A 26,675-nucleotide genomic window follows, 5' to 3' on the forward strand; every position below is an offset into this window, starting at 1 on the left:
GAAATTATTTGAGGCTTGGATATGATTTATTAAGGCTTATATAGGATAAAGCATAGTTTTGTTTGGACATATACATATGCTCTTCTTTAAAGTCTTTTAACCGGATTGCAGAATTTTCAGTTCCCTAAATACTCTATTTTGTTTCCTTATTTATTCTCTTTGATAGCTATATATTATATGACATTGATTTCAACACAATTATCGTATTTGTTGGCACATTCACATTCTTTTAATATAAGTCGATCTTATTTGCATATAGTCGTAAAAAGGGTGCTTTAGATTTTGGCCATTAGAACTCAATCTTTCTAGATAAAAATCCATCTATCTTTAAAGATCCATTTTAAGCCCAAATTTAAAATTTACAAACATATGGGAACACTATTGACCTATTAATACAATTTATTTGCACTCATGCCACTCATACTTTATGGTCCTTTTTTCAAATTCCTAAATTTATGCCAAATTAAAAGTAGTAGAAAAAGTGAAATAAAATGTAAAAAGTGTTTGCATTAACCGTATCCATGTCAAACTAGAAAAGTAGTTTTTTTTTTCGTGATATATTTTGTAGCAATTTTACCTATATTAATTGGTAGGTAAATTAGTTTGTTCCAATTATTTTAAAAAAAATACTACACCTATATTATATATTTTGAATCAAATAACATTCCTCTAACTTGTAGGTAAATTATTTTCTATGTATAGTTATATATGTTAGACAAGTTTTGTTGTTGTATAAACATGAGTGGAACATAATATTGTTGATTTTATACATCAAACTGCATTTCTTTTGTTATAGGTAAGTTATTTTCCATGTACAAGTACTTATGTTAGGCACGTTTTGTTGTTGGTACATACAATGTTTTGTTGTTGGTACATACAATATTTTGTATCATTGTAAAGAAAGATATTACATTACACCCATGGTATAATTGTTGTAGGTAAATTATTGGAAATTAATTTGTAGTTAGGTAATGAACATTTTGCATCATTAGAAATGAACATTTCAAATAGTAGGTAGGTAAATTAATTTGTTCTAATTATATAAAAAAAATTACACTACACCTAGTTATATTTAATTTTTCCAATTATTAAAAAAATTTATACTACACCCAACCAAATAACATTTATCTAACTTGTAGGTAAATTATTTTCCATGTATTGTTAGATATGTTAGGCACGTTTTATTGTTGTATAAACATGGGTGTAACATAGTTTTTTTAATACTATGCATCGAACTACATTTCTTCTTAATATAGGTAAATTATTTTTCATGTATTAGTACATATGTTAGGCACGTTTTGTTGTTGGTATAAAAATTATTTTGCATCATTGTAAAACAGAGATATTATATTACACCCATAGTATAATTGTTGTAGGTAAATTAATGTGCATGTAGATAATGAAATACATTGTTTTAATATATTAATAAAAAAAAGATAAATTCAAAAGTATTCAAGAGTAGGGTGAAAAAAACCGAATCGAACAGTTTTATGAAAATTCAAAGCCTTTCTAAAAAATTAATATGCAATAAATTTTTAACATTAATGTCTTTTTTTTTATTGTTGCAAAATCATTTACTCTCCCCTTACAATTAATTGTCTACATCAAATATGTAATAGGGGTATTTTAGGAATGTGAAAAATGTAAAATGTGTGAAGTAATATGAAATTAATGAATTTTCTTATGTGGATCCTAGTTATTGGGTTTTCTTTGAGTAAAAAAGTGATGTAGGGTTTTATATGAAGAAAATTGAGTTAGAAGGGCTAAAATCATATTTTCAATAAAATTTATACGTATTTTTTTTCTTCACCAAAATCTTACACATTCTTTTCTGGTACGGCTTCTCTCTTTAATCATACGTAATTCAAGAAACCCTCTGTTGAAAAATATTATTATTTAGATTTATTTTAGTGTTTGGTATTTTGGGCTTAGCCCGTTAGAATTAAATTTTGTTAGAGATTAGGGTTAGTTTATTATAAATAGGATGCTTTGTTATTCATTTGAGAATAAGCTAGTCACAATGTAATATCTTAGGGTTTTGTAGCCATTCCGACATTTTCTGTTTGGTTTCAATAATATTTCTAGTTTTGTAATCCGTTTGTTCGTTCATTGTTGTATGCGTACTCTGATATTCAACTTGGTATCATAGCAGGTTTGATCATTCGAGATTTAATCTGTTCTTAATTAGTGTCAATTTGTTTGTATCAGTTTTGTTTGTCAGTTTACTGGGTATTAGTTTCGTCCGTCGTCTTCCGTTCATCCGTAGTCAAAGTCGTTCTCGCCGCCACACATCGGCAACCACAATCTGCTGCACCGCACCCACAATCTGCTGCACCCGCACGACTCCGTGATCTTCTTCCTGCATCGTACTCGCAACCCGCGAACCTATCGCCTGCAACCCATCTGCACTGACTCTTGGATCCATCTCCGCCTCACTAACCTTCTACACCATCCCCACGGTCCATATTCGTCCCTAACGAAGCCCTGATCCGAGAACCACTCGGATCGAGTTCATCTCCCTTTGAAGTCCTGTAAACCTGCATCTGTTTCTGTTCCGCACCACACCTGCAACTTGAACTCATATCTGCACCTATGCTAGTTTTGCGCAAATTGAAAAAAAGAAAGACTGATGTTGTTGGTTTGCACGAAAGACGAAAAAAAAACGGAAAGGTTCTGCTGATTGTTCGCAAGAAGGAAAAAAAAGGAAGGAGGGAAGAAGGAAGAGAAAAAAAGGAAAAACAAAAAATGGCTGTTTGTTTGAAGCCCACCACGGGCAGAGAAAAAAATTGGAAACGGTTAGTTGTTTTGGGCCTGTGTGTTTCGTTGGGCCATTGGTTGGATTGGCCCGAGAGAATGAATATTTTGATGGGCCAAACTTATTAAGTTGGGCTACTGTTTTCTATTGGTTTGGGGCCCACATTTTATATTGGGTTTGTGTTAGGAACCTGCTGTTGGAGCTTGTTGTTACCCGCAATGATCGTTCGAGTGCTTGGACGGGTGACCACTCGAGTGACGTTGTGTACATGGTGAATTGGATTTTTTGTTTGTTTGTTTGGAAGTTTGAATTCGACATCGGCATCGGAATTTGGAGCCTTGCATCCACATCTGTTTGTTGGCAAACTCATGTCGTGTACCGCTATGAGTTTGACGGGGGGTGTTGGAAAATGTTATTATTTAGATTTATTTTAGTGTTTGGTATTTTGGGCTTAGCCTGTTAGAATTAGGTTTTGTTAGAGATTAGGATTAGTTTATTATAAATATGATGCTTTGTTATTCATTTGAGAATAAGCTAGTCACAATGTAACATCTTAGGGTTTTGTAGCCGTTCCGACATTCTCTGTTTGGTGTCAATAATATTTCTAGTTTTGTAATCTGTTTGTTCGTTCATTGTTGTATGCGCACTCTGATATTCAACTCCCTTATCACCAATTGCCGACCCCTCCTGGCATCGGGGTCAATGGCAGTCTTTTCTTATGTCTTTTGACATAGGAGAAAATCAAGAATCTCAAAGAGATGGGTGAGATAACTTGGGAATTATTCAACCAGAAGCAACATAATTGTTCGACGTCATTAATCGTGGATTCGCTTAACATTATCAAGCCTAACACTTGATTTAAAGAACAGGAAGACTCTCTTCTTAGATTATTTTTAAAGGAAAACTAATGAAAATGTTTTGATAATTTTGAGTTTTAACGATAATGACAAAATAAAGGGTAAAGTGAATAGTATCAGGATTGACTTTTTAGTGTAAAAATATGGTTTTTCGTTAAAGTGAATAATACCGGGAGCTTTCGTTAAAGTTCCCTACTTTTAATTTACTAATTGGCTACTTAATCTTACATATGGAGCCCTTTAAATATGAGGGTACCTTAAATTGGTTGGATAGACAATTAATAGCATATTATAGTTATATTGCAACTTATAATTAAAAGAGTTCGTTTTGATGTGTTTTTAAAATAATTGAAAATGCTTTTGGTGTAAATTTTAAAATGACTGATAGCATTTTTGGTGTAAATATTTTTAGAACCAATCCTCAATAAAAATACAAGTAAATCTTGAAAAAAACACTTAAAGTGCTTCTTGGAAGAAGCACATAATTTGTGCTTCATGCAGAAACCACTTTAAGTGCTTTTGGAATATAATTTATGGAGTGTAGTCTTCCGTATATCTCTCTGTTGAACGGAGAACCGCCAGATGACAGTCCTAATTCTCGATTTTCTGTCGTGGTAGGCCTGAGCTCGGTCTCAAATTGGGCATTTGATTTCCCTTCTTTTAGTCTTCCACTCATCTCACATAGATTTTTAGTTTGCTGCACCAGATTCAGTTTAGCCCAAAAATATCTCAAAACAGTAACCCTAACAACTTGGATCTCCTTCCTTTGTGCCTTACACAACTAATCTCCTTTACCCTCCCACCTTCCACCCACAAAATTTTCAATTGCCTGCTAGATACTTTCTTTCGATTGAGAAGCCTTATTTGGCCACGATGTTTGCTACCCACTTTAAGAACTAGTCGTCTCTCACTCATATGAAGGTATGCAAAACTACTTTGGTGGTTCGGGTCTTTGTGCTGCCTCCTTCTACGGTTTTGATGGTGTTTTGTCTAATTACTTTGTTGGCATCAAAATTTTCCCTTTGCTGGTCTTCGGGTGGTGGATATGGTTGCTGGTGTTGGTTGAGTTTTTTAGACACAGTTTTATGTATTTGTGGATATTTGTTGTGAAATCAGGAATTAGTTTTGTTCTTCAATTAGGGTTGTTTCGTATCTGTGTTTTTGTTTTGGGTCATTGTGTTTTGTTGGTGTCAACGGTGAATCGGTTGACCAAAACGACGGTGCATGTGGTTGTGGCGATGACGACTTGTGTCAATACACCGAGTATATAATTGGATCATTATGTGCTTTGCTTGGGCTTCTATGTTCACTTGGTCTATTTACATCTTTTTTTAATGTTTATCTCTAGTTACGTTTTCTTTTATCAATGAAGCATGTTTGACAAAAAAAAAAATGATTACAAAAAACTATCTAAGCTTTTTTTTTTCTTTCTCTTCGTAAAAGGGGGACAACTGGTGGCAAGTCATGATTATCCACCCCTCCGGGCCTTGAAAAGCTATAGAGAATTTCATCATGCCCCTGACCATAGTCAAGCTTTTGGTGTGATTCCAAATAGTCTCAACATTTTAAAACATTCTAAATAACTATTTAACATTTTGAAAATTAGACATCTGATAAGTCACCAAGTGACTTTAACAACATTAAATGATGATGTTACTAGCATTTAATGATGAGGTAGACAAATACTACAGTTTGCTTTCACTAGTTGACGTCTTCGGCGTTCTAATCTCCCAAATTGACACATTTTAGCCAAGTTAAACCATATATTTGCTTGATGTCAATTTGGAGATTTAAATCTCCATAAATGACTTGAGAATTAAAATACGTTCAATATTTATCCATGAAATCACTGAACACTAGTGAACCTAATAAATGTCAATTTAAAAAGAAAAACTTTAGGTAGTTATTTGGAATGTTTTAAAAGATTATGACCAATTTGTTTATAGTTTTTGGTACTTAACCTATAACCCTTAATAAAGATACAACAGTAACAATTCAATGTTGATTTTTACATTAATAAAATGATATTTATGTTTTGTTTTACAACAATAATCTTCATTTTTTTTAGACGAAAGATAATTTTTTATTAAATACGAATTGAAAAGTTTACATTATCAGTTAGAATATTAAAAAAGAATTCTAGGCCAATACAATCTCAGCTAAACGACCCACCATGGGTTTGAACAAACACAGCAATGACGTTACCTTCTCTACAAGTAAACTTGAACGAAACAATCCCAACTTCATTTGCCGACGCCCAGATGTCATATAAAATGTTTTCCATTGCTACATCCACACTGTTCATCAATTTTGCCATTCGAATCACCACCTGCGAGTCAGATTGATCAACGACCACCTTCCTATATCCCTCCTGCCGACAGAACCGCGACGCCTCCCTAATAGCAGCCGCCTCAGCCATCACAGTAGAGGACGCCTGCAATTGCCCGACCCCTCCAGCAGCAACCAACAAACCAGCAAAATCTCGCAGCACCATAGGATGACAAATTTGTTTATTAAATATCATAGCATTCCTACACTTCCAAATGCGCCACAACCCAAACAGAATACTCTGCAAAATATTTTCCTTCTCCACCACATCCTTCACTTTCAAACAAATTTGCTTCCAACTATCAATGAAATCCGCCCCCACCACTTCCCGCAAATTTAGTTGAACCGGTATGCCAAACCAAAAAGCCCTACTAAACTCACATTCAAAGAACAGACGATTCTCCGTCTCCGTATGCATTGCACAGAGACCACACGTTTCAGGCACTCGAACATATGTCGACGTTGGAGATTCCAACGCACGGCTAGCTAATGCGTTGTTACAACAACGCCAAACAAAATTCTTCAACTTATTTGGAATTCGCAACTTCCACACTCCCATCCACGTTGGGCTATTTGCATCCCGCTCACTCGTGGATCCCAAAGCCTTCCTTCCCAACTCCCCCGCCTCCATCATCTGCATATCTATCTTGTATCCCCATTTTACCGTACAATCCCCATTATGTGTGAAATACCAGATAAACCGATCAGAACAGCCCGATCTACTAATCGGAATCCCCAAAATTTGACTCACATCTGCACTATCAGAATGGGCATTCAACACCTCCTCATTCCACACCGTACCATCATCAGCCATCAAATCCGCCACCTTCGTACTCTGAAGAGAGATCCGTGGCATGACTTTGAATGTTGGTGCCCAAGGATCCTCTCGAATCCGGTTTTACAACAATTATCGTTTATAGTATTATTATTTTTCTAATTTTGCATTACATTCTATATTGAGCTCTGCATCCTTTCCTTTGCATAATTGCTTTCATGGAGTTTGCAAATCTCGTTCTTTTTTCTTGGTCAATGGAGTTTTTGAATCTCATACTAAACACACTATTAAACACGAAAAACTACATATTCTAGATTGATCAAGTATTTGTATTAACCTCGTTCATCTTTTTTTTTTTTAGTGAGGAAGAGAAAATACATCCACTGCAAATCAAAGATGTCTCGGTTGCAATCAAATTATTTGCCAAATATGAAAAGTACGTAACACTTTTACTCCATATATATGCAAAGGGAATTCCATTTTTCTTCAAAAAATAGGGATTGGGTGGGGGGCTCACTCCATATTGAACTTCAATGATCCGAACCGTCTATTTTGTAAGTCTCGTTTCATAGATCATCCTTACACAAATTCAATTCGATCTGAAATTATTTGCCTATTTAATTATCAAGATAAAATTTCATTGTTTTTTATATAACAAGGTATTCGTTATTTTCTTTGAATTTTCAATTAGATGTCTTAAACATTTTCGATTTGACTAGTACTTAATGATCTATGAAGTGCGACTTGAAAAATAAACAGTTCAGATCGTTAAAGTTTGATGTGATGTGGTCTCCATAACTAATCCTTATTTTTATCAAAAAAAATAAGAACCCCTTTCCGTAAAGGTTTCCTATATATATTATATAGATGCTACACTGCAGTTCTTCGATAAATTTTCCCTCCTTACCACGTTCCCAAGAACGACAACAACTTTTCAGGGGTCATGCTTGGCGGAGTCTCAGGATCAAGTAAGACTCCTGAAAGGTAGTCTACCTACAGAACGAGTGCAAATATACGTATGTTTCACTAGTGGGAGAACCTCTCTAACATGTTAAGAAAGGGTAATATTAGAGAGATTAAATTTTTTTGGAAAAATTAGTATCCGGTCCCTAGTTTTTATTGTTCATTGACTAAGACCTTATTAGTCTCAAATTTTAATTCAAGTTCCTAGCATTAATGTGATAATGAATTTACTTGTTTATTATATAATTTTTTAATATAAAAATTAGTAATTAATTTAGGGTTTAATACTCACACCTCTATTAAACTTCTAATTAATTTTCAATTCAAACATTTCCAAAATAATAAAAAATTAAATTAAATTAAGTTTGTACCTATTAGTTTTTTTTTATATATAAAAAGATTCTCAATTTTTTAATCTTAAATGTACCCATTCATATAATTTTTCAATTTTTTTAATCTTAAATGTACCCATTCTCAAATATATCAATTTGTTATATGTAAAATGTACCCTTTTTTAATATAAAATCCATTCAAATTTTTTAATCCATGTTTAAACTTATATGGGTACATTCTTTTTCGTTGATTTGAGAATGTATCCATGTTTTGGTACAATAACTTTTTTTGTTAATTTTGGTTAATGTACCCATACATATATGTATATATATATACACACACACAATATAATAGAGAGTATAATTTATATTTTATTATTTTTAATCCCATAAATTATGGGTTTTATTTAAAATCTCATTAATATAAACAATTACAAATTTCAATTTTTAATTTTTAATTAAAAAAATATAGTAACTTACATTATTACATTAATGTCAGGGACCTTAATCAAAAACTAAAAACTAACAAGGTTTCAATCAAAGAATATTGATAGCTAGGGACCGCATCCAAAGTGTCCCAATTTTTTTTAATTAAATTGTAAATTAAATGATGTGTCACCAATAAAAAATAAACACGTTAATCGATACTTAATTAATATATGTATGTATGTATATAACCCAACTATCGTAAACATTCGAATATGCATGTACTTATGCATCAACCCTTAACATTTGAGTATTTTGTTATAAAATATACATGCACTGATGCACCATATACTTTTTGTGGTTTCTGACTTTTTTGCAACTCAGTTTTATCAGCCAATAACGATGTTTGAGTCACACAGCTCGAAGATTCTCTTTTTGGAGGGAGAATATGTTTCTGTAAACGTTAACCCATTTGACCATAATAACTGATAAAATCCGCCATTCTCATGATATGTGTCACTTCTCTTACACATAAAACATGCAGTAATCGAATAAATAGATTCAAAAATGTGTGAGGTGCACGACAAAATTCATAATTCAATACCTAAAAAATCCAAAATTGATCAACTAAGTGGCAAAAAAATTGTATCAATTGGTTGTACAATATTGTAGCATGACAATGATAGAAAATTGACTATGCAACCTTTTCATATATGGTGAATAAATGTCCAAATTGTCATTGTATAGATTTGTTTGAGACTGATCACCAATTCGTTGATTCTTATTCACCTTGTTCTTAAAATTTTCATCTCAATAAAATCAAGAATTAAGCATGGATAACTACTTTTAGGGTGATTCCAAATTAGTCTCAACCTTTTAAAACATTCTAAATAACTACCTAATCTAAACATTAGACATTTGTTACATCACCATTGTTAAGCAATGACTTTACCAACATTAAGTGATGATGCTTTTAGCATTAAATAATGAGTTGGAAGAATACTGAAGTCAGTCTACTAATTTTCATCTTTGGAGCTCTTTCTCCAAATTAACTCTTCTTAGCCAATTCAACTCGTAAATTTAGCTAAACTGCGTCAGTTTGGAAATTCAGCTTCATAGATGATATTTTCACTTTTCAAAACTTTAGGTAGTTATTTAGAATGTTTTAAAAACTTATGACCAAATTGAAATCACCCCTAAAAGTTGAGTAATTATTTGAACTTAGTCCAAAAATAAACAAATTATTAGATTTTGTTAAGCACTAAGAAAAAAGAGTAAATTGTAGTAACGATCCCTCAGCTTTAATAAAATTGGAGTAATGGTCCCTCAACTAAAAATCCATTACCATTGATCCCTCAACTTATCAAAATGTGTAGCTATAGTCATCTGCATCAATTTCGTCAAAATTTCGTCAAAATAAGTTATATTGGAATAACCATTTATACAATTAGGGTCCTCAACTCATCAAAGTGTGTAAGTATGGTCCTTTTCGTCAACTACGTCAAAATTTTTGTCAAAACGAGTTATGTTGGAAGGACCATTGCTACAATTAGGTTGAAGTTAATGGACAATTTCTCCAGTTGAATTAAAGTTGAGGGACCAATGGTTATGGATTTTTAGTTGCGGGACCATAGTTACACGTTTTGATGAGTTGAGGGACCAATGGTAATGGTTAGTTGGGGGACCATTGCTCCAATTGAGTTAAAGTTAAGGGACCATAGCTACAATTTACTCAAGAAAAAAATGTATAAGAACTAAGAAGTTGAAATCCAACAAAAGCCTACAACCCAAATGATGTCCAATATTTTCAGCCCAGATGGCAGTTTACCCGTCCCACGTACAATTTCCAACCGTACCCGCCAAGCCCGACCCGACTTCTCCAATGACTCGAGTCCACCCCAAAAACTTCCCTATAAACCCTAAAACCCAAACTACGACCTGACTATTTCTCCCCTGCGGAGCCCTCATTTACCCTCCTCTAAACTCCCCCTCGTTTTTTACTACCATGGTAGCATCTTCATTTACCTCTGTTCCACATCATCCATCATCCACAATGTTCCGATATGCCTCTCCAGCTCCAACCCCTTGTTGTCTCCCCTGAGCACCGCCGAGCATCAACCACCACCTCTCGGTAACATATGATGATGTTGTGGACGCGTTGCACTAGATTGCAACTAGGGATGACAACGGTTCAGTTTGGAAACGAAAATGTTATATCCATCTCCAAAACCACAAAAAGTAATCATAACCATAACCATAACCGCAAATTAACCATTGGGAATTATCCATAACCATACCCACCGGATAACAGATTTCTCATCAGTTATTGGTTATATCCGTCTTGTCAAAAACAAAATATTATTTTCATCCAATTGACGCACAATAATTTAGTAGGTACTAATTTCATCATTAAATAGCCATGTTCAATAATAAAAAACATAACAATGAATGAATTTTGTAGAGTATAAAAATAAGAGTTGTTTGTACCATACTTGACAAATCCCGAAACTACTGAGCACCGGTCAACGTTATACCGTCAAGGATCTATAAGAGTTTCCCTCCAACTAAGAGGCCAATCACAGCGCAACATGTGTCAACACCAAGAGGTTAATCACAAGGCGACACGTGAACCTCAAAGGCCAATCACAACATGACACGTGTCAAGGCCAGAACAAAGCTAGAAACTCTCTTCTATAAAAGGAGATCATTCTCCCACAATAATCCCTAATGTCATTTGTACTAAATCATTCACTAGTACTCACTAAAGGAGAGTTTGAACGTATGTACTTGTGTAAGCCCTTCACAATTAATGAGAATTCCTCTACTCTGTGGATGTAGCCAATATGGGTGAACCACGTACATCGTGTGTTTGCTTTTCTGTCTCTATCCATTTACATACTTATCCACACTAGTGATCGGAGCAATCTAACGAAGGTCACAAACTTAACACTTTCTGTTGTACCAAAGTCCTCACTAATTTTATGCATCAACATTTGGCGTCGTCTGTGGAAAACGCACTTATTCTTACTCTCTTCAGCTTTGTCAAGCTGGTTTCCACCATTCGTACACTCTCTTTTGACCAGGCATCCCTCTCCAACATGGGAAGCTAAGGAAGCCACAACACGCAGAACGACACCCCCCTCGCACCTAGTGCGAAACAACGAAAGAATGAACAAAAGAAGCTTGTTCTTCAAGCTAAAGTTGAAGAGCTGGAGGCTCAGAACAACAAGTTAACAATAAAGAATGAGATCATTCAGGAACAATATGAGAACCTCTTCGAGACGCTCCACAAAACTAGGCGTGCTCAAACACGCAAGCTTGTTGCCTTTGTGGACATCAACCATCATCTGGGTGCCTCCCAACACGGAGGGTCACTTTCCTTCGACATGGGTATCCCTGATGATGAGCAAGCTAATCATCAAAACATTGATCAACATGAAACTTCTCTCAACCCAGCTGCTTCGACCCGAAGCAGGAGAAGTGGAGGAAGACACCTCATTGCAGAAAGGTTAGAATGATCGAAAACTGTTTATTGTGATTACCGAGACTTCTTAAAGGAACGTCGAGAAAATCCCTTCCATATAAGCTCGAAAATCAATGACCCAAGGGTTTCTGAAAAACTCGGTCCCCTCTCACGACCCAGGCCAGTTGCCAATCTAGGGAAGGAACGACAGGTCCTAGAGGAACATGAAGGTACAAGGAACTCGGAGGTAGTCCGACAGACTCGTCCTAGAAGTCAGTACAGCGAGTCCAAGGAAAAACAGCATGCTCTTGCTCAAACTTTTCTACTTCAGAGAGGCGATGGAGACTTACGGAAGAAAATTTCAGTGGTACATGACTACACTCAAGACCCCATTGTCCTACAGCTCCTTGAGGAAGTAAACAAGTTGAAGGCCGAACGTCAGGCCAAGATACCTGATTGGAACCAACCCAGGCCTGGCCCTCTTACAAGGAGGATTCGCGACACCCCCTTCAAGCACTGACAAAACAAAAGCTTAGTTAACAACTCTATACTGGAAGGGATGACCTGATTAAATACCTTAACCTCTTTGAGTCCACCATGGCATATTGGATGCACATCGACGAACAGCGATGTCTTCACTTCCCTTCCACCCTCTCTAGCGGAGCTCTAAACTGGTATTGTCGTCTTCCACCAGAGACAGTAGACTCATTTAATGAACTAAGGAAACTGTTTATCTCTTAACACATCTTCCAGAATGATCGCTTACATTCTGTAGATGATGACACAGGCTTGCAACCACGCCTCCGCCGAAGCAAGAACATACCAAGGGAACCCTTTAACCTCTATCAACAAGTGGGAAGTGGAAGTCAAGTTCTACCAAGTGAGGAGATCTTGGCCATTCAGACACCCATTGCATCATCTCCTGCCTCATTTAGCTACTCACTAAGTCACCAAATGTATTTGTCTTTTGGTAAGAGGAAGGATTTTTACTCTTAGCAAACCCATTACAACAAGAGGGATAAAAGTTCGTATCAAGACAACTAGGGGTGAACATATTGTCGACTATTATGACTATGGGGCCAAGCCTCACTCTTTCAAAGTGGAGAATTAGGTACTGAAGGAAATGTTATTATAAGAAGGCATACATATTACAAATGTTTTGACTTTTAACCGCTTGAGATCTTTTGTCACACAAGCCATTCGAAAAATATTTAAAGAAGAGGGAATTCAGAAAACTTCTTTTGAGTCTTTTGCATTCCTAGCACTGGAACATTTAGTCTACGCTGACCTACCTTTATACTCCAACTCAGAGCTTCAACATGCGTACTTTGACATAAAGTATGTGATACTAAGTGTTACAACCAACATGGTTCATATATCTAAAGCATGGATCCCTTCATGCATAGCAAAACATTCATAAGCATCACTCATGTCAATGAACATAAACATCATACATTCCAACACATTCATACATAAACATCATACATTTCAACGCATTCATACATAAACATCATACATTCCAACATATTCATACATAAGCCAACTATGCTCCGAAAGGGTTCAACATACTTTGTGTCATTCGACACTTGCTACAATGTGCCTCGACACCTTGCCCTTATTCTCACTAACCAGGTGATGAAATGTATAACCCATACTCTCATTCATGCCACCAACCAGGTGATGAAATGTACAACTCGTACTCTAATATTATTTGGCAACTTGCCACTCTTATCACCAAGCAGGTGAAGAAGGAACTTACCTTCGTGCCACCAATCAGGTGATGAAATGTAGAACCTGTACTCTAATATTATTTAGCAACTTGCCACTCTTATCACCAACCAGGTGAAGAAGGAACTCATCTTCATGCCACCAACCAGGCGATGAAATGTACAACCCGTACTCTCCTTCATGCCATCAACCAGGTAATGAAATGTGAAGAAGGAACTCATCTTCGTGCCACCAACCAGGTGATGAAATGTGATGAAAGGTGATGAAGGAACTGACATTCGTACCACCAACCAAGTGATGAAAGCAACCCACCATTTATTCCACCAACCAGAAGACGAGTGATGCAACTTGTACATGTGAACTCTTAGCATTCACAAATAATCAAAAATCCTCAAGCTTTACAACTTAACTGGGGGAGCACTTATGCCTAACAAAAGTTATAGTCACCAACAAAGTCTTATTACAAGCCAACAACGGCTTCAATGCATGGTATACGAAGATCAAGCTCTTCAGCCCTCCTGCATTGCTTCAGACATTTCTCCTCTGTAACAATGCAAACATGACAACTCGTAGAAAGCTTCACACACTCTTGATCAAGAATGTTCGAAGCAAATTCAATTTATATGGTTCATCCAAACCTTTGACTACTACAAGGTGTGGCTTGCATCACAATCTCTTGCTCAACAGTGAGGAAGCAAAATTTGAATATGTTGTTTCTCTCACATTTTCAAATTTCTAGTTTTCCCAAAAAAAAAAAAAAGGAAATTGTGAAATTCAACAACTTCAACAAATGGAGGGCAACTACAAATGCCAAAAACTTCACACACTCTTGATCAATATAGTGTGAATCAAAATCAATTCATGGTACCCAACAAAGCTTAACCCTTAAAGCTTCACCTACAAAACTTAAACACAAAAGCTTCACTAATAAAAGCTTCAACAAATGGAGGCCAACTACAATTCTCAAAAGCTTCACACACTCTTGATCAAGATAGTGTGAAGCAAAATCAATTCATGGTACCCAACAAAGCTTCAACCTCAAAGCTTCACCTACAAAGCTTCAACATAAAAGTTTCATCAACAAAAGCTTCAACAAATGGAGGGCAACTACAAATGCCAAAAGCTTCACACACTCTTGATCAAGATAGAGTGAAGCAAAATCAATTTATGGTGTCATCAAAGCTTCAACTCCAAAGCTTCACCTACAAAAGTTTCAACACCAAAGTTTCACCTACAAAAGCTTCACATACAAAGCTTTAACACCAAAGCTTCACCTACAAAGCTTCAACTCCAAATCTTCACCTACAAAAGCTTCAACACCAAAGCTTCACCAAAAAGCTTCAACATCAAAACTTCACCTATAAAGCTTCAACTCCAAAACTTCACCTACAAAAGCTTCAACACCAAAGCTTCACCTACAAAAGCTTCAACACCAAAGCTTCACCTACAAAGCTTCAACATCAAAGCTTCACCTACAAAGCTTCAACTCCAAAGCTTCACCTACAAAAGTTTCAACTCCAAAGCTTCACCTACAAAGCTTTAACACAAAAGCTTCAACTTCAAAGCTTCACCTACAAAGCTTCAACATCAAAGCTTCACCTACAAAAGCTTCAACTCCAAAGCTTCACCTACAAAGCTTTAACACAAAAGCTTCACCTACAAAGCTGCAACTTCAAAGTTTCACCTACAAAGCTTCAACTCCAAAGCTTCACCTACAAAAGCTTCACCTACAAAGCTTCAATATATATATTCGAAAATTGGAAAGAAAAAAAAAATCAAAAGTTTGAAAATTCGAAAAAAAAAAATTCACAAATTCGAAAATTCAAAATTCAAAATTAAAAAAAAAAGTCGAAAATAAGAAAAAAAAGAAAAAGGAGAGCCTAGGAAAATTATGAAGTTTTGTTACTTTGGAAACTTGGCTATTAGTAAGACACCTCATTCGTCAACTCCCTTGACTGGAGACTTGGGGGACTCCAACTGTTGGAGCGAGATTTCCTACGAGAAGAAATACCTCCACAGATTTGTTGACCGCAATCCTTACGTTTGCCGAATCCTCCTTCGAGGTGTCCGAAAATAATCTTCCTCAGCAGCTTGCCCAGGCGGGTACCTGCAAAAGATACTCCGACGTTTAAGTCAGTTGATTGGTTTTTATTCTCTGGATTATCTCGGGTTCTCCTCACGTCCCTTGTTCTTTGGCTCATCTCCATATTTATAGGATTGCATGCTTGGAGAACAAGTATCACGATCTCTCTTCTTTTTCCACTTCCTTAGTGGTTCTTCGTAATATGACCGCATGCTCCGGGAACAAGCACCACGTCATATTTTCCTTTCCCACTTCCTCAATGATCCTCCGTAGTAGAGGCGGTTACCTGGACACGTGCGCCTATTCCTCGTGGGCTTTCCTTACGGTTTACCTTGCATAACACCATCCCTGGGTGACTTGGATTAGCTCATGATTCGAAACCGGATTTTATCTTCCCACAACTGGAGACTTGGGGGACTCCTACCATATGTTACTTTACCTCGGTACTTGGAAGTTTCACGACTACTTAGTGACTTGGATTTTTCAAGTCTCCAACCGAGAAGTTTTCCTCACTCAGAAAATTAAGGGAGCATCACCTCAACCTACATGCTTCACTCACAAAGCTTCAACATACAAGTTTCAACAAAAGAAAAAATTCAAAGAACTTAGTGAAAAAGGCATTGGTGTATTTAACACAATACGTTGAAATGAAGCAAAGCTTATTTATTGATATCTCCGATAAGTTACAAATATGTACATATACATGAATCAAAATAAACAAACAAGATAAAGCTTTCACAAAGGTTGTTCAGGAGAAGTCTTAGCAGTCGGCAGAGCCCCAGAAAGAGGAGGCACCGAAGGGTGATCATTCAGAGCCTTAGTACTGGGCAGAACCCTAGAAGGATGAGGCACCGAAGGTTGATCATTTGGAGCTTCATTATGCGGTACAGCCCCAGAAGACGAAGGCAATAAATGCCTTTGGAACAAACCCACAAACCTCTGATGATCAAGTAAAATCTGACCATTAGATTCCTGCAGCTGGTCAAGCTTCCTCTTCATATTTGTAGCATAGTCATGTGCGAGCCTGTGCAACTATTTATTCTCATGCTTGAACCCTCTGATCTCCTGTTTGAGACTTATCACTTCAGCCATCAATGATTCAACTTGGCGGGTTCAAGCAAATAGGATTTGTGACATATTAGACACAGAACATGCACATTGAACACTAAGAGCCAGAGAATCCTTAACAGCCAACTCATCAGACCGTTTGGAAAGTAATCTATTATCTTTGGGAGTGAGAAGGTTCCTGGCCACCACCGCAGCAGTTATATGATTATTCATCAGAGTCCTCAACGGTAAGAGGACCACTAGGGGATAAGAAGGATGGGTGCCATATGTTGTCTTGAAGAGGTATAGCTGCCTCTTCACCAAAGTTCAAGTCAAAATGACGGTCGGATGGGCCAGACATTTTTAGAAATGATGAAGGAGAAATGAGGTCCAATAAATCTCTGAAGTATAAAAATAAGGGGAAATTTTCTACAAGCAATAACTCTCCGAGCGTACTTCTTGCACACAATTGGTGCCCCTATAAAAGAAATGACAACAGGTCTGTTGGTTTAAAAATCGAAGACGCATCACTCTCCGGATTCCGAGAAACGGATTTTCCCGAGTAAAATCTGTCGACAATCTCCACACGTAACATCAGCTCATCGAGTACCACAGATAACTTTGCCAAAGATCTTTGACAAAGTTTAGACACATAAATTTTGAAGGTCCAGCTACCCTACTATTACCCACAAGGGTAAAGGAACAGCACCACTGTTTAATAACTGGAAAGTCCCTATGTGTGTCAACCTCCATACTCCGTGGCAAGGTAGACTAGCGAAAATGCCCAACCTTTACTCACATTCGAGAAAACACTCCCAACATGATTGCTTGCTAAAAAATCGAAGAGGCACCGCTCTCCGAATCTAGAAAGCCAGACTCCCAACAAGATTACTTGCTCAAAAATCGAAGAGGCACCGCTTTCCGAATCTCGAGAACCAAACTCCCAGCATAATTGCTTTCACAAAAATCGAAGAGGCACCACTCTCCGAATCTCGAAAGCCAGACTCCCAACAAGATTGTTTTCTCAAAAATCGAAGACAATTGTTCTTCGAATCTCGAGAGCTAGATCTCCGACATGATTGCTTATACGAAAATCGAAGAGACACCGTTTTTTGAACTTCAAGAGCCAGATTTCCTTGGATAAAACTTGTTTGCAATCTTCATACGCAACATCAGCTTTCCAGATACCACGTACCATTTTTTCAAAGTGCTCTGACAAAGTTAAAACATGTGAATCTTGCAGTTCTCACTACATTACTATGACCAAGAAGGGTAAAGGGACAACGTTATTACTCACTGTTGAGACAATTCCTATATATGTCGACCTTCATCCTCCATAGCCTGGCAGACCTGCAAATAAAAAAATGCTCAACTTTTCTTCACATCCGAGAGGGCACTCTTAGTAGAGTCTCTCGAAATACTCAATTTCTTTTCCCCCTGATAATACCTCTGCAAACAAGCCATACCAAAGCAAGAGTATATCATATCATCAGGGTTAAAAGTAAGAATATCCCATATCATACTTTTTCCCTATCTTTTCCTTTGCCCTTACTCTTACCTGCAAGACAAGGAGAAAGAAAGCAATCAGTCAGAACCTGAAATCAAACTACCGATCTGGAACTGATTTCCCGGAACCTTTGTCTGGTTGCTCACCTAGCATTGCTCTCGAGTACTCATCCTCAACTGTTGTCAAGGTCACGAATCATTTCGGCAAATACTTCAGAACAGTTGATACGATATTGGCTCTTTACATTGAAGTTGCGAAGCATGGATGAGTCGCTGAGAAGTAGTGCTTTGAATGACCATTCAAATGCAAAGGTTGCACACCACTTCTGCGATGCAAAAGATTGAAGCAGAAGGTTCAACAATGAGCTAAAACAGATCACTATAGCACGACGCCCTTCCTGCAGAACAGCATAATCCAGATGGAAGGGTCTAAGTCAAAACCAAGTTCGGCATCGTTGCCCTATCCGAAGAGCTCAAGAAACTTCAACAACCTTTCACTAGCAACGTCGCCAAAGAGAAAAGCCTCGCCATACCACATCCACTACTTTGTCAACAGAAAAAGTATCGCATATCATCAAGATCGAACGAACTCTTGATTTGATGGACTAGTTTTGACCCTCAAATTCTTGAGTCGGCCTTATACTCTGGAGGAAAGTAAAAAACCCTCCAGCCCAGTTCAAGAATAAGCCTGTAAAAAGTTACTTATTCAAAAGTAAAAGTATCTCATATCATCTCTGCTCCTTTTTCTTCTCTTTATCCTTCTTGCTGCCCGCAAGATAGAGAGAATGAGAACAATCAGCCGGAACTCGAAATCAAATTTCTGATCTGGGACTGATTGCTTACCTTGTTTGCCACATCTTTCGGTAGATCTCCTCGCTTAAAGACTTGGGGGTCTCCTACTATAGGGTTTGTATCGCGCTTGACCAAGTCCGAAACTACAAGTAAGCTTCAAGTGAAATTGATACATTACCTTGTGCATCTCCATCGGTTAAAGATACCACCCCTAGATGGATGAAAAGTAATTCCAGAGAAGATGCTACATCTACCTATGAGACAAATTAGGCAAGTGAAAACGATACCACACTTCGGTACTTAAAAGTTTCGTGATTACTTAGCGGCTTGGATCTTGCAAGTCCTCAACCGAGGAGCTTCTCTCATTCGAGAACTTAGGGGAGCACTATTTGTACCATACTTAACCAATCCTGAAACTACTGAGCACTAGTCAACGTTATACCGTCAAGGATCCACAAGAGTTTCCCTCTAACTAAGAGGCAAATCACAATGCGACACGTGTCAACACCAAGAGGCCAATCACAAGGCGACACATGTTAACATCAAAGGCCAATAACAGCATAACACGTGTCAAGGCCAGAACAAAACTAGAAACTCCCTTCTATAAAAGGAGATCATTCTCCCATAATAATCCATAATGTTAATTGTACTAAATCATTCACTAGTACTCACTAAAGGAGAGCTTAAACGTATGTACTTGTGTAAGCCCTTCACAATTAATGAAAACTCATTTACTCCGTGGACATAGCCATTTTGGGTGAACCACGTACATCTTGTATTCGCTTCCTTGTCTCTATCCATTTACATACTTATCCACACTAGTGATCGGAGCAATCTAGCGAATGTCACAAACTTGACACTTTCTGTTGTACCAAAGTCCTCACTGATTTTGTGCATCAACAAGAGTATTGAATAAAACATTGACTATATTGGTTGTTGATATCTCTCATAAGCATGACATGATGTTTGGTGCCCAATGAATAATAGTATAAGGTTTGATGCATAATGAATATAGTATAGGTTTCAGTGAATACTATTATATTATATACTAAATATATTATGCGGTGAATAATAAATATGGTAATAATGGTATAAGTTCACTCAAATATAAATATAAATATTTATATATATAATAATAATACTATTATATTATATATATTATTCGGTTTGGATTGGGGAACATATATGGATTAGGGACCCCTATAACCATATCCTAAATCATAACCGAATAAAGTTCACGATTTTTCCCCATATCCATAATATACTCAAATTTTCATACCCAAATCCGCTCCATTCGGGAGGTTATCGATGGTTATCGGGTTTAACAGTTTGAATTGTCATCCCTAATTGCAACCACCAAAGAAGATCGGTCACTGAATTTACCGATTTGTCCAATTGTTTTTCAATGGGCACTAGTGCTGGGGGGAACCTGGATTACCACACGAGGCTACGCTTGTGAAGATATTGGCCATCGTTTCCTACCTTTGAAAATTAAGGGTGGGCACTTGAATCAAAAACCGAAACTGAAACACGGACCAAATGGACCGCATAAGATATTGGTGATCGTTTCCAGCCTCTGCAAATTAGGGGTGCCACTTGAATCGAAAACGAAACCGAAAAACAAATCAAACCAGATCGCACCTAATGGTTGGGTTTTTACAACATTAAAACGGTTTTGGTTTGAAACCGAACCACAAGCTAAAAAATCGTTTGGTTTTAGTCGTTAATATCTAGAATCGAACCAAAATCGAACCCCACCACGTAATATAAAAAATTATTTAATTTAATAGTCAATTAGGTGTTGCAGTGTAATTGGTTATTTGTTAACTTGTCTTGCGCTCAAAGACGTTTAAATTTCTTAGGTATGAAGTGGCGTAATAGATAGAATAGGCTTTTTAAAGTTTATAACAACAAATGTAATTTACATTGTTTATGTTTTTGTACTATGTAAAGTTGGGCAATTCAAATTCAAGTATCGCCTCTCTTACTCTTAATCCACAACCACAATAACAAGGTCCAAGGCAATCTCAAGCTTATAGTTCACAAGGTTCAGTGACTTCTCATGCATTGGTTTCACTTTTACAATGTCCAATGTCTTCCCAAGTATTGCCTTCTCAAGCCCTTCCACAAGCTCAACGGCCTCCTAAACCTTCGAAAAGTAAGTGTCCAAAAGGAAAGTAGAAGGGTTGAACTATGTGAATTAGTGACTTGATAGTTAAAACACCAATTTTTTTTTTTGTTGAATTGCATGAACAATTTATTTTTTTTGGGTTGTACTAATGCCATAAGGCATTTTGACGTTGAACTTTGTTTGAACTTTAGTTTTAGTACGGTAAACTTAACTTTCTCAATTGAGTTATACTAAAGTAATGCCATAATGCATTTTGATGGTGAACTTTGTTTCAAGTTGAATTTAAGTATGGTGGTGATCATGAATTTTTTGTCAATTGAGTTATAATAATGGCATCGCAAATGACTAGGTTTTGAACTTTTGGGTTTATTTAAATGTTGAATACTTTTATTACTGCCAAATTTTTAACGAGCCTACAAGTGAGGCATCACAAATCGAAACAGAAACCGTTTGAAACCGAACTCAACCGAAACCAAATAGTTTGGTTCAATTTCGGTTCAAGCTTCGAAATTGCACTAAACCAAACCAAAATTTATTTAGGTTTTGGTCTTGGTTTCCCCCAAAAACTGCATCAAACCAAACCAAACCAAACCATGTCCACCCCTACAAATAAAAGGTTGTGTCAGAATTCGGGAGATGGGTTGGCGGGTCTTGGTTACGGGTTGTTTGGTAGACCCGTTTATTGACCGTCAGATCGTTGGCGAAGATGTTGGAGGAAAATGGCGTCCTACAACAACCCGCTTTGGCGATGGTTTTCATGGTGAGGTGGTAACCCCGACCTGTCCAAAGCCCAAGCCCTGTTCGTCGTCTTGAAAAATTTCATCTATAGTACTTGTTTGTACCATACTTGACCAATCCCGAAACTACCGAGCACCGGCCAACGCTATACTGTCAAGGACCCAGAAGAGTTCCCCTCCGACCAGGAGGCCAATCACTACTCGACACGTGTCAAGATTAGAAGCCAATCAGAGCGCAGCACGTGTCGACATCAAGAACCAATCATAACATGACACATGTCAATGTGACAAAGCTACAAGTTTTTCTATAAATAGGGGTCATTCCCCCACAATATTGCCTAATGTCATTTGTGTTAAATCATTCACAAGAACTCACTAAATTGAGAGCTTGATCCTTTGTACTTGTGTAAGCCCTTCACTACTAATAAGAACTCCTCTACTCCGTGGACGTAGCCAATCTGGGTGAACCACGTACATCCTGTGTTTGCTTCTTTGTCTCTATTCATTTACGTACTTATCCTCACTAGTGACCGAAGCAACCAAGCGAAGGTCACAAAACCTGACACTTTCTGTTGTACCAAAGTCTTCGCTGATTTTGTGCATCAACATTTGGCGCCGTCTGTGGGAAACGACACTTATTCCTACTCTCTCCAGCTGTGTCAAGCTGGTTTCTATCATTCGTACACTTTCTTTTGACCAGGCATCCCTCTCCAACATGGGAAGCGAAGGAAGCCACAACACACAGAATGACACCCCCCTTGCACATAGTGCGAAACAACGAAAGAAGGAAGGAAAACGAGTTCTTCTTCAAGCTAAAGTCGATGAGTTGGAAGCTCAGAACAACAAGATAGCAATGAGGAATGAGGTCCTCCAGGAGCAATATGAGAAGCTATTCGAGACACTCCACGAAGCTAGGCAAGCTCAGACACGCGAGCTTGTTGCCCCCGTGGAAGTCAACCATCAACTGGGTGCCCTCCAACATGGAGGGTCACATGCATTCGACATAGATATCCCTGATAGGGAACAGATTACCCCTCGACTTGATAATCAACATGAGGCTTCTCTTAACCCAGTTGCTTCGACCCGAACCATGAGAAGTGGAGGGAGACACCTCTTTGCTGAAGGGGCAGAAGGATCGAAAGCCGTCTTTCGCGATTGTCGGGATTTCCTGAAGCAACGTCGAGAGAATTCCATCCATATAAGCTCAAAGATCAATGACCCAAGGATTTCTGAGAGACTCGGTCCCCTGCCACGGCCCGAGCCGGCCACCAATTTGGGGAAGGGGCAACAAGTCCTAGAGAGACATGAGGGTACAGGGGACTCAGAGGTGTTCCGACAGACATACCCTGGAAGCCAGTACAACGAGTCCAGGGAAAAATCACATGCCCTTGATCAAACCTTCCTAATTCCAAGAGGAGATGGAGATTTACGAAAGAAAGCTCCAGGGGCACATAACTCCTCTCAGGACCCCCTTGTCCTACAACTTATTGAGGAAGTAAACAAGTTGAAGGCTGAACGTCAGGCTGAAATACCTGACTGGAACCAACCCAGGCCTGGCCCTCTTACAAGGAGGATCCTCAACACCCCCCTTCAAGCAAAGACAAAGCAAAAGCTTGGCTTGCAACTTTATACTGGAAAAGAGGACCCGATTGAGCACCTTAACCTCTTTGAGTCCACCATGGCATACCGGATGCACACCGACGAAGAGCGATGTCTTCTCTTCCCCTCCACCCTCTCTGGCGGAGCTCTAAATTGGTATTGTCGTCTTACACCTGAGACGGTAGACTCATTTGAGGAATTGAGGAAACTATTTGTTTCCCAACACATTTTCCAAACCGATCGCTTGCACTCTGCAGATGACCTGTACACTATCCGCCAGAAGCCAGACGAGTCATTACGTATGTATGCTGGCCGCTTCAGCCATGAATACTCCCGGTGTGCCGAGGCAGACGACAAGACTGCCCTCAAAGCCTTCACGGCAGGCCTACGTGATTGTTTCTTTAAATACATGATCAATGCCAATACTTGGAAGACTTACTCTGAGGTGATGGCGCAGGCTTATAACCATGCCTCCGCCGAGGCAAAGACATATCAGGAGAAACCCCCTACAACCATCCTTTATCAACAAGTGGGAGGTGGAAGCCAGACTCACCTAAATGAGAAGACCTCGACTTTCCAAACAGCAGTGGCACCTCCCCATGCCTTGCATAATGCTTCGCCGAATCAACAGACATATCAATTTCAAGGCAAGAGGAAGGATTTCCATCCTCACCACTCTCATTTCAGTAAAAAGAGTAAGGGACACTATCCCGATAACCAAGGGTATCGCCACAATAACGCTCGCCTCCAGGCAGTCAATGCAGTGGGTCAAACCCGCGTCAAGATACCCCCTACCCCAAGGTATGAGACATACACGCCCTTGAATGCCACATGCGCGGCCATTTACCCCAGCATAGCTCACCTGATACCAAAGCCAAAGCCGAGGCACCCAGATTACACGCCCCCGAATAACGCGGGCATGTTTTGTTGCTACCATGAGCATAACGGCCATGATAGCGAGAAATGTATCATCCTCCGTGATCGTATTGAAGCTTTGGCACGAGAAGGAAAAATTGATCAATTCCTCCTTCACCCTCAAAGGGATAACCGTAACCAACGCCAGGTGAATGTCATATATTCCATAAGCGGCGGCACACCCATATCTGAATCTTCCAATAGGGCCATGAAAAACAGTGAACGAATTCTGAGGCCTGGTCACCAAGTGTTTCACGTGGAAGACATCAGGGGAGGGAAGTATCAAAAGCCTAACTGGGATCCGATATGTTTCTACCCTGAGGAAGAAAGAGGCATCATCTACCCTCATAACGACCCATTGATCGTGGAGGCTCACATAGCCAACTTTGATGTTCGACGAATCCTCGTAGACACAGGGGCTTCGGTCAATATCATGTTTGCCGAAGCTTTCAGGGCACTCAGTGTAGCTGAACACTTGCTCGATCGCTCGATTTCTCCTCTGATAAGCTTCTCCGGTGATATCGTGCAACCCTTAGGGAGCATACATTTACCCTTTACTATTGGTACAGGCCCTTACACGGCTACCATTACCACTAACTTCCTAGTGGTTGACTGCCCAACGGCATACAATGTCATCTTTGGGCGCACAGGCATCAATGATCTCAAGGCTATGGTATCCACGCATATGCTGTTGATGAAATTTCCAACCCCCCATGGCAACGGCTACATCAGAGGAGATCAGCTTAGTGCACGATCATGTTACAACACTTCAGTTAAGCAACAACACTTGCCCGGACCCAAGGAAACCCTGTCTGTACATGACCAAGTCACAAAGACCAGCCTAGATGAAGCGAACTTGGATCTTCCTGATAGCAACAATCAACCCGATGATCCTCGAGATGACTCTTTCACCCAGCAAGCCCAACCTGCTGAAGAGTTGGAGAAGGTACCTATCTCAAGAGATTATCCAGATCGCATGGTGAAGATTGGCACCACATTGTCACCACCCCTTCGGTTAGCATTGATATCTTTTTTGAAAGAGAACACTGAAGTCTTCGCCTGGTCATACGAGGACATGCCAGGCATCTCTCCCGATGTCATCTGTCATCGTTTGAGTATTGACCCCAAGATCAAGCCGGTGAGACAGAAGCGAAGATCTTATGACGCTGAACGATACGAGGCAATGAAAGCAGAAGTTGAAAAACTCAAAGGCATAGGCTTTGTCCGCGAAGTCAATTACCCGACATGGGTAGCAAATGTGGTCCTTGTTAAGAAAAATCCGACCAAAGAAAGTCTTTTGCTTCAAAAGGTCTTGTGGAGAATGTGTGTTGACTACACCGACCTAAACAAAGGGTGTCCGAAAGATAGCTTCCCTCTTCCTCTTATTGACAGACTTATAGACTCTACTGCCGGGTGTGAACTCCTGAGCTTCATGGATGCTTACTCAGGATACAACCAAATCCTCATGAACCCTTCGGATCAAGAACACACAGCCTTCACTACCGACAGAGGACTATACTGCTACAAAGTCATGCCTTTCGGCCTAAAGAATGCAGGAGCGACTTATCAGAGACTAGTCAACTCAATGTTCGCCGAGCAGATTGGGAAGAGCATGGAAGTTTACGTTGATGATATGTTAGTCAAGAGCAAACATGCTGACCAACACATCACCAACCTATATGAAACTTTCACTATTTTGAAGAGGTATCGAATGAGGTTAAACCCCAACAAATGTGCCTTCGGCGTAGGCTCTGGCAAATTCTTAGGTTTCATGATTAGCCAACGAGGCATTGAAGCTAATCCCGAGAAGATCAAAGCAATCCTCGACATGAAAGAGCCAATAACTTCAAAAGACATCCAAAGCCTTACTGGCAAGGTGGCAGCCTTAACCAGATTCATCTCTAAGGCCACAGACAGATGTGCTCCTTTCTTCAAAGCACTCAAGGGAAATAAGAAGTACATTACATGGACGGAGGAATGTGCCAAGGCATTCAAAAACCTCAAGGAGTACATGAGTAAAGCCCCTCTACTTTCCAAGCCCGAGGTAGGAGACATTCTCATTATCTACCTATCGGTATCAGCTTCAGCCGTAAGTTCCGTTCTCATTCGAAAGGATGGGAATATTGAGCGACCTGTCTACTACGCTAGCAAAGCCTTACAAGATGCGGAGACACGGTACTCTAACATTGAGAAATTGGCTCTGGCATTGGTCATGTCTGCTCGAAAACTCCGCCCTTA

The sequence above is a fragment of the Malus sylvestris genome, chromosome 1, assembly GCF_916048215.2.
Source record: "Malus sylvestris chromosome 1, drMalSylv7.2, whole genome shotgun sequence".
Lineage (NCBI taxonomy): Eukaryota > Viridiplantae > Streptophyta > Magnoliopsida > Rosales > Rosaceae > Malus > Malus sylvestris.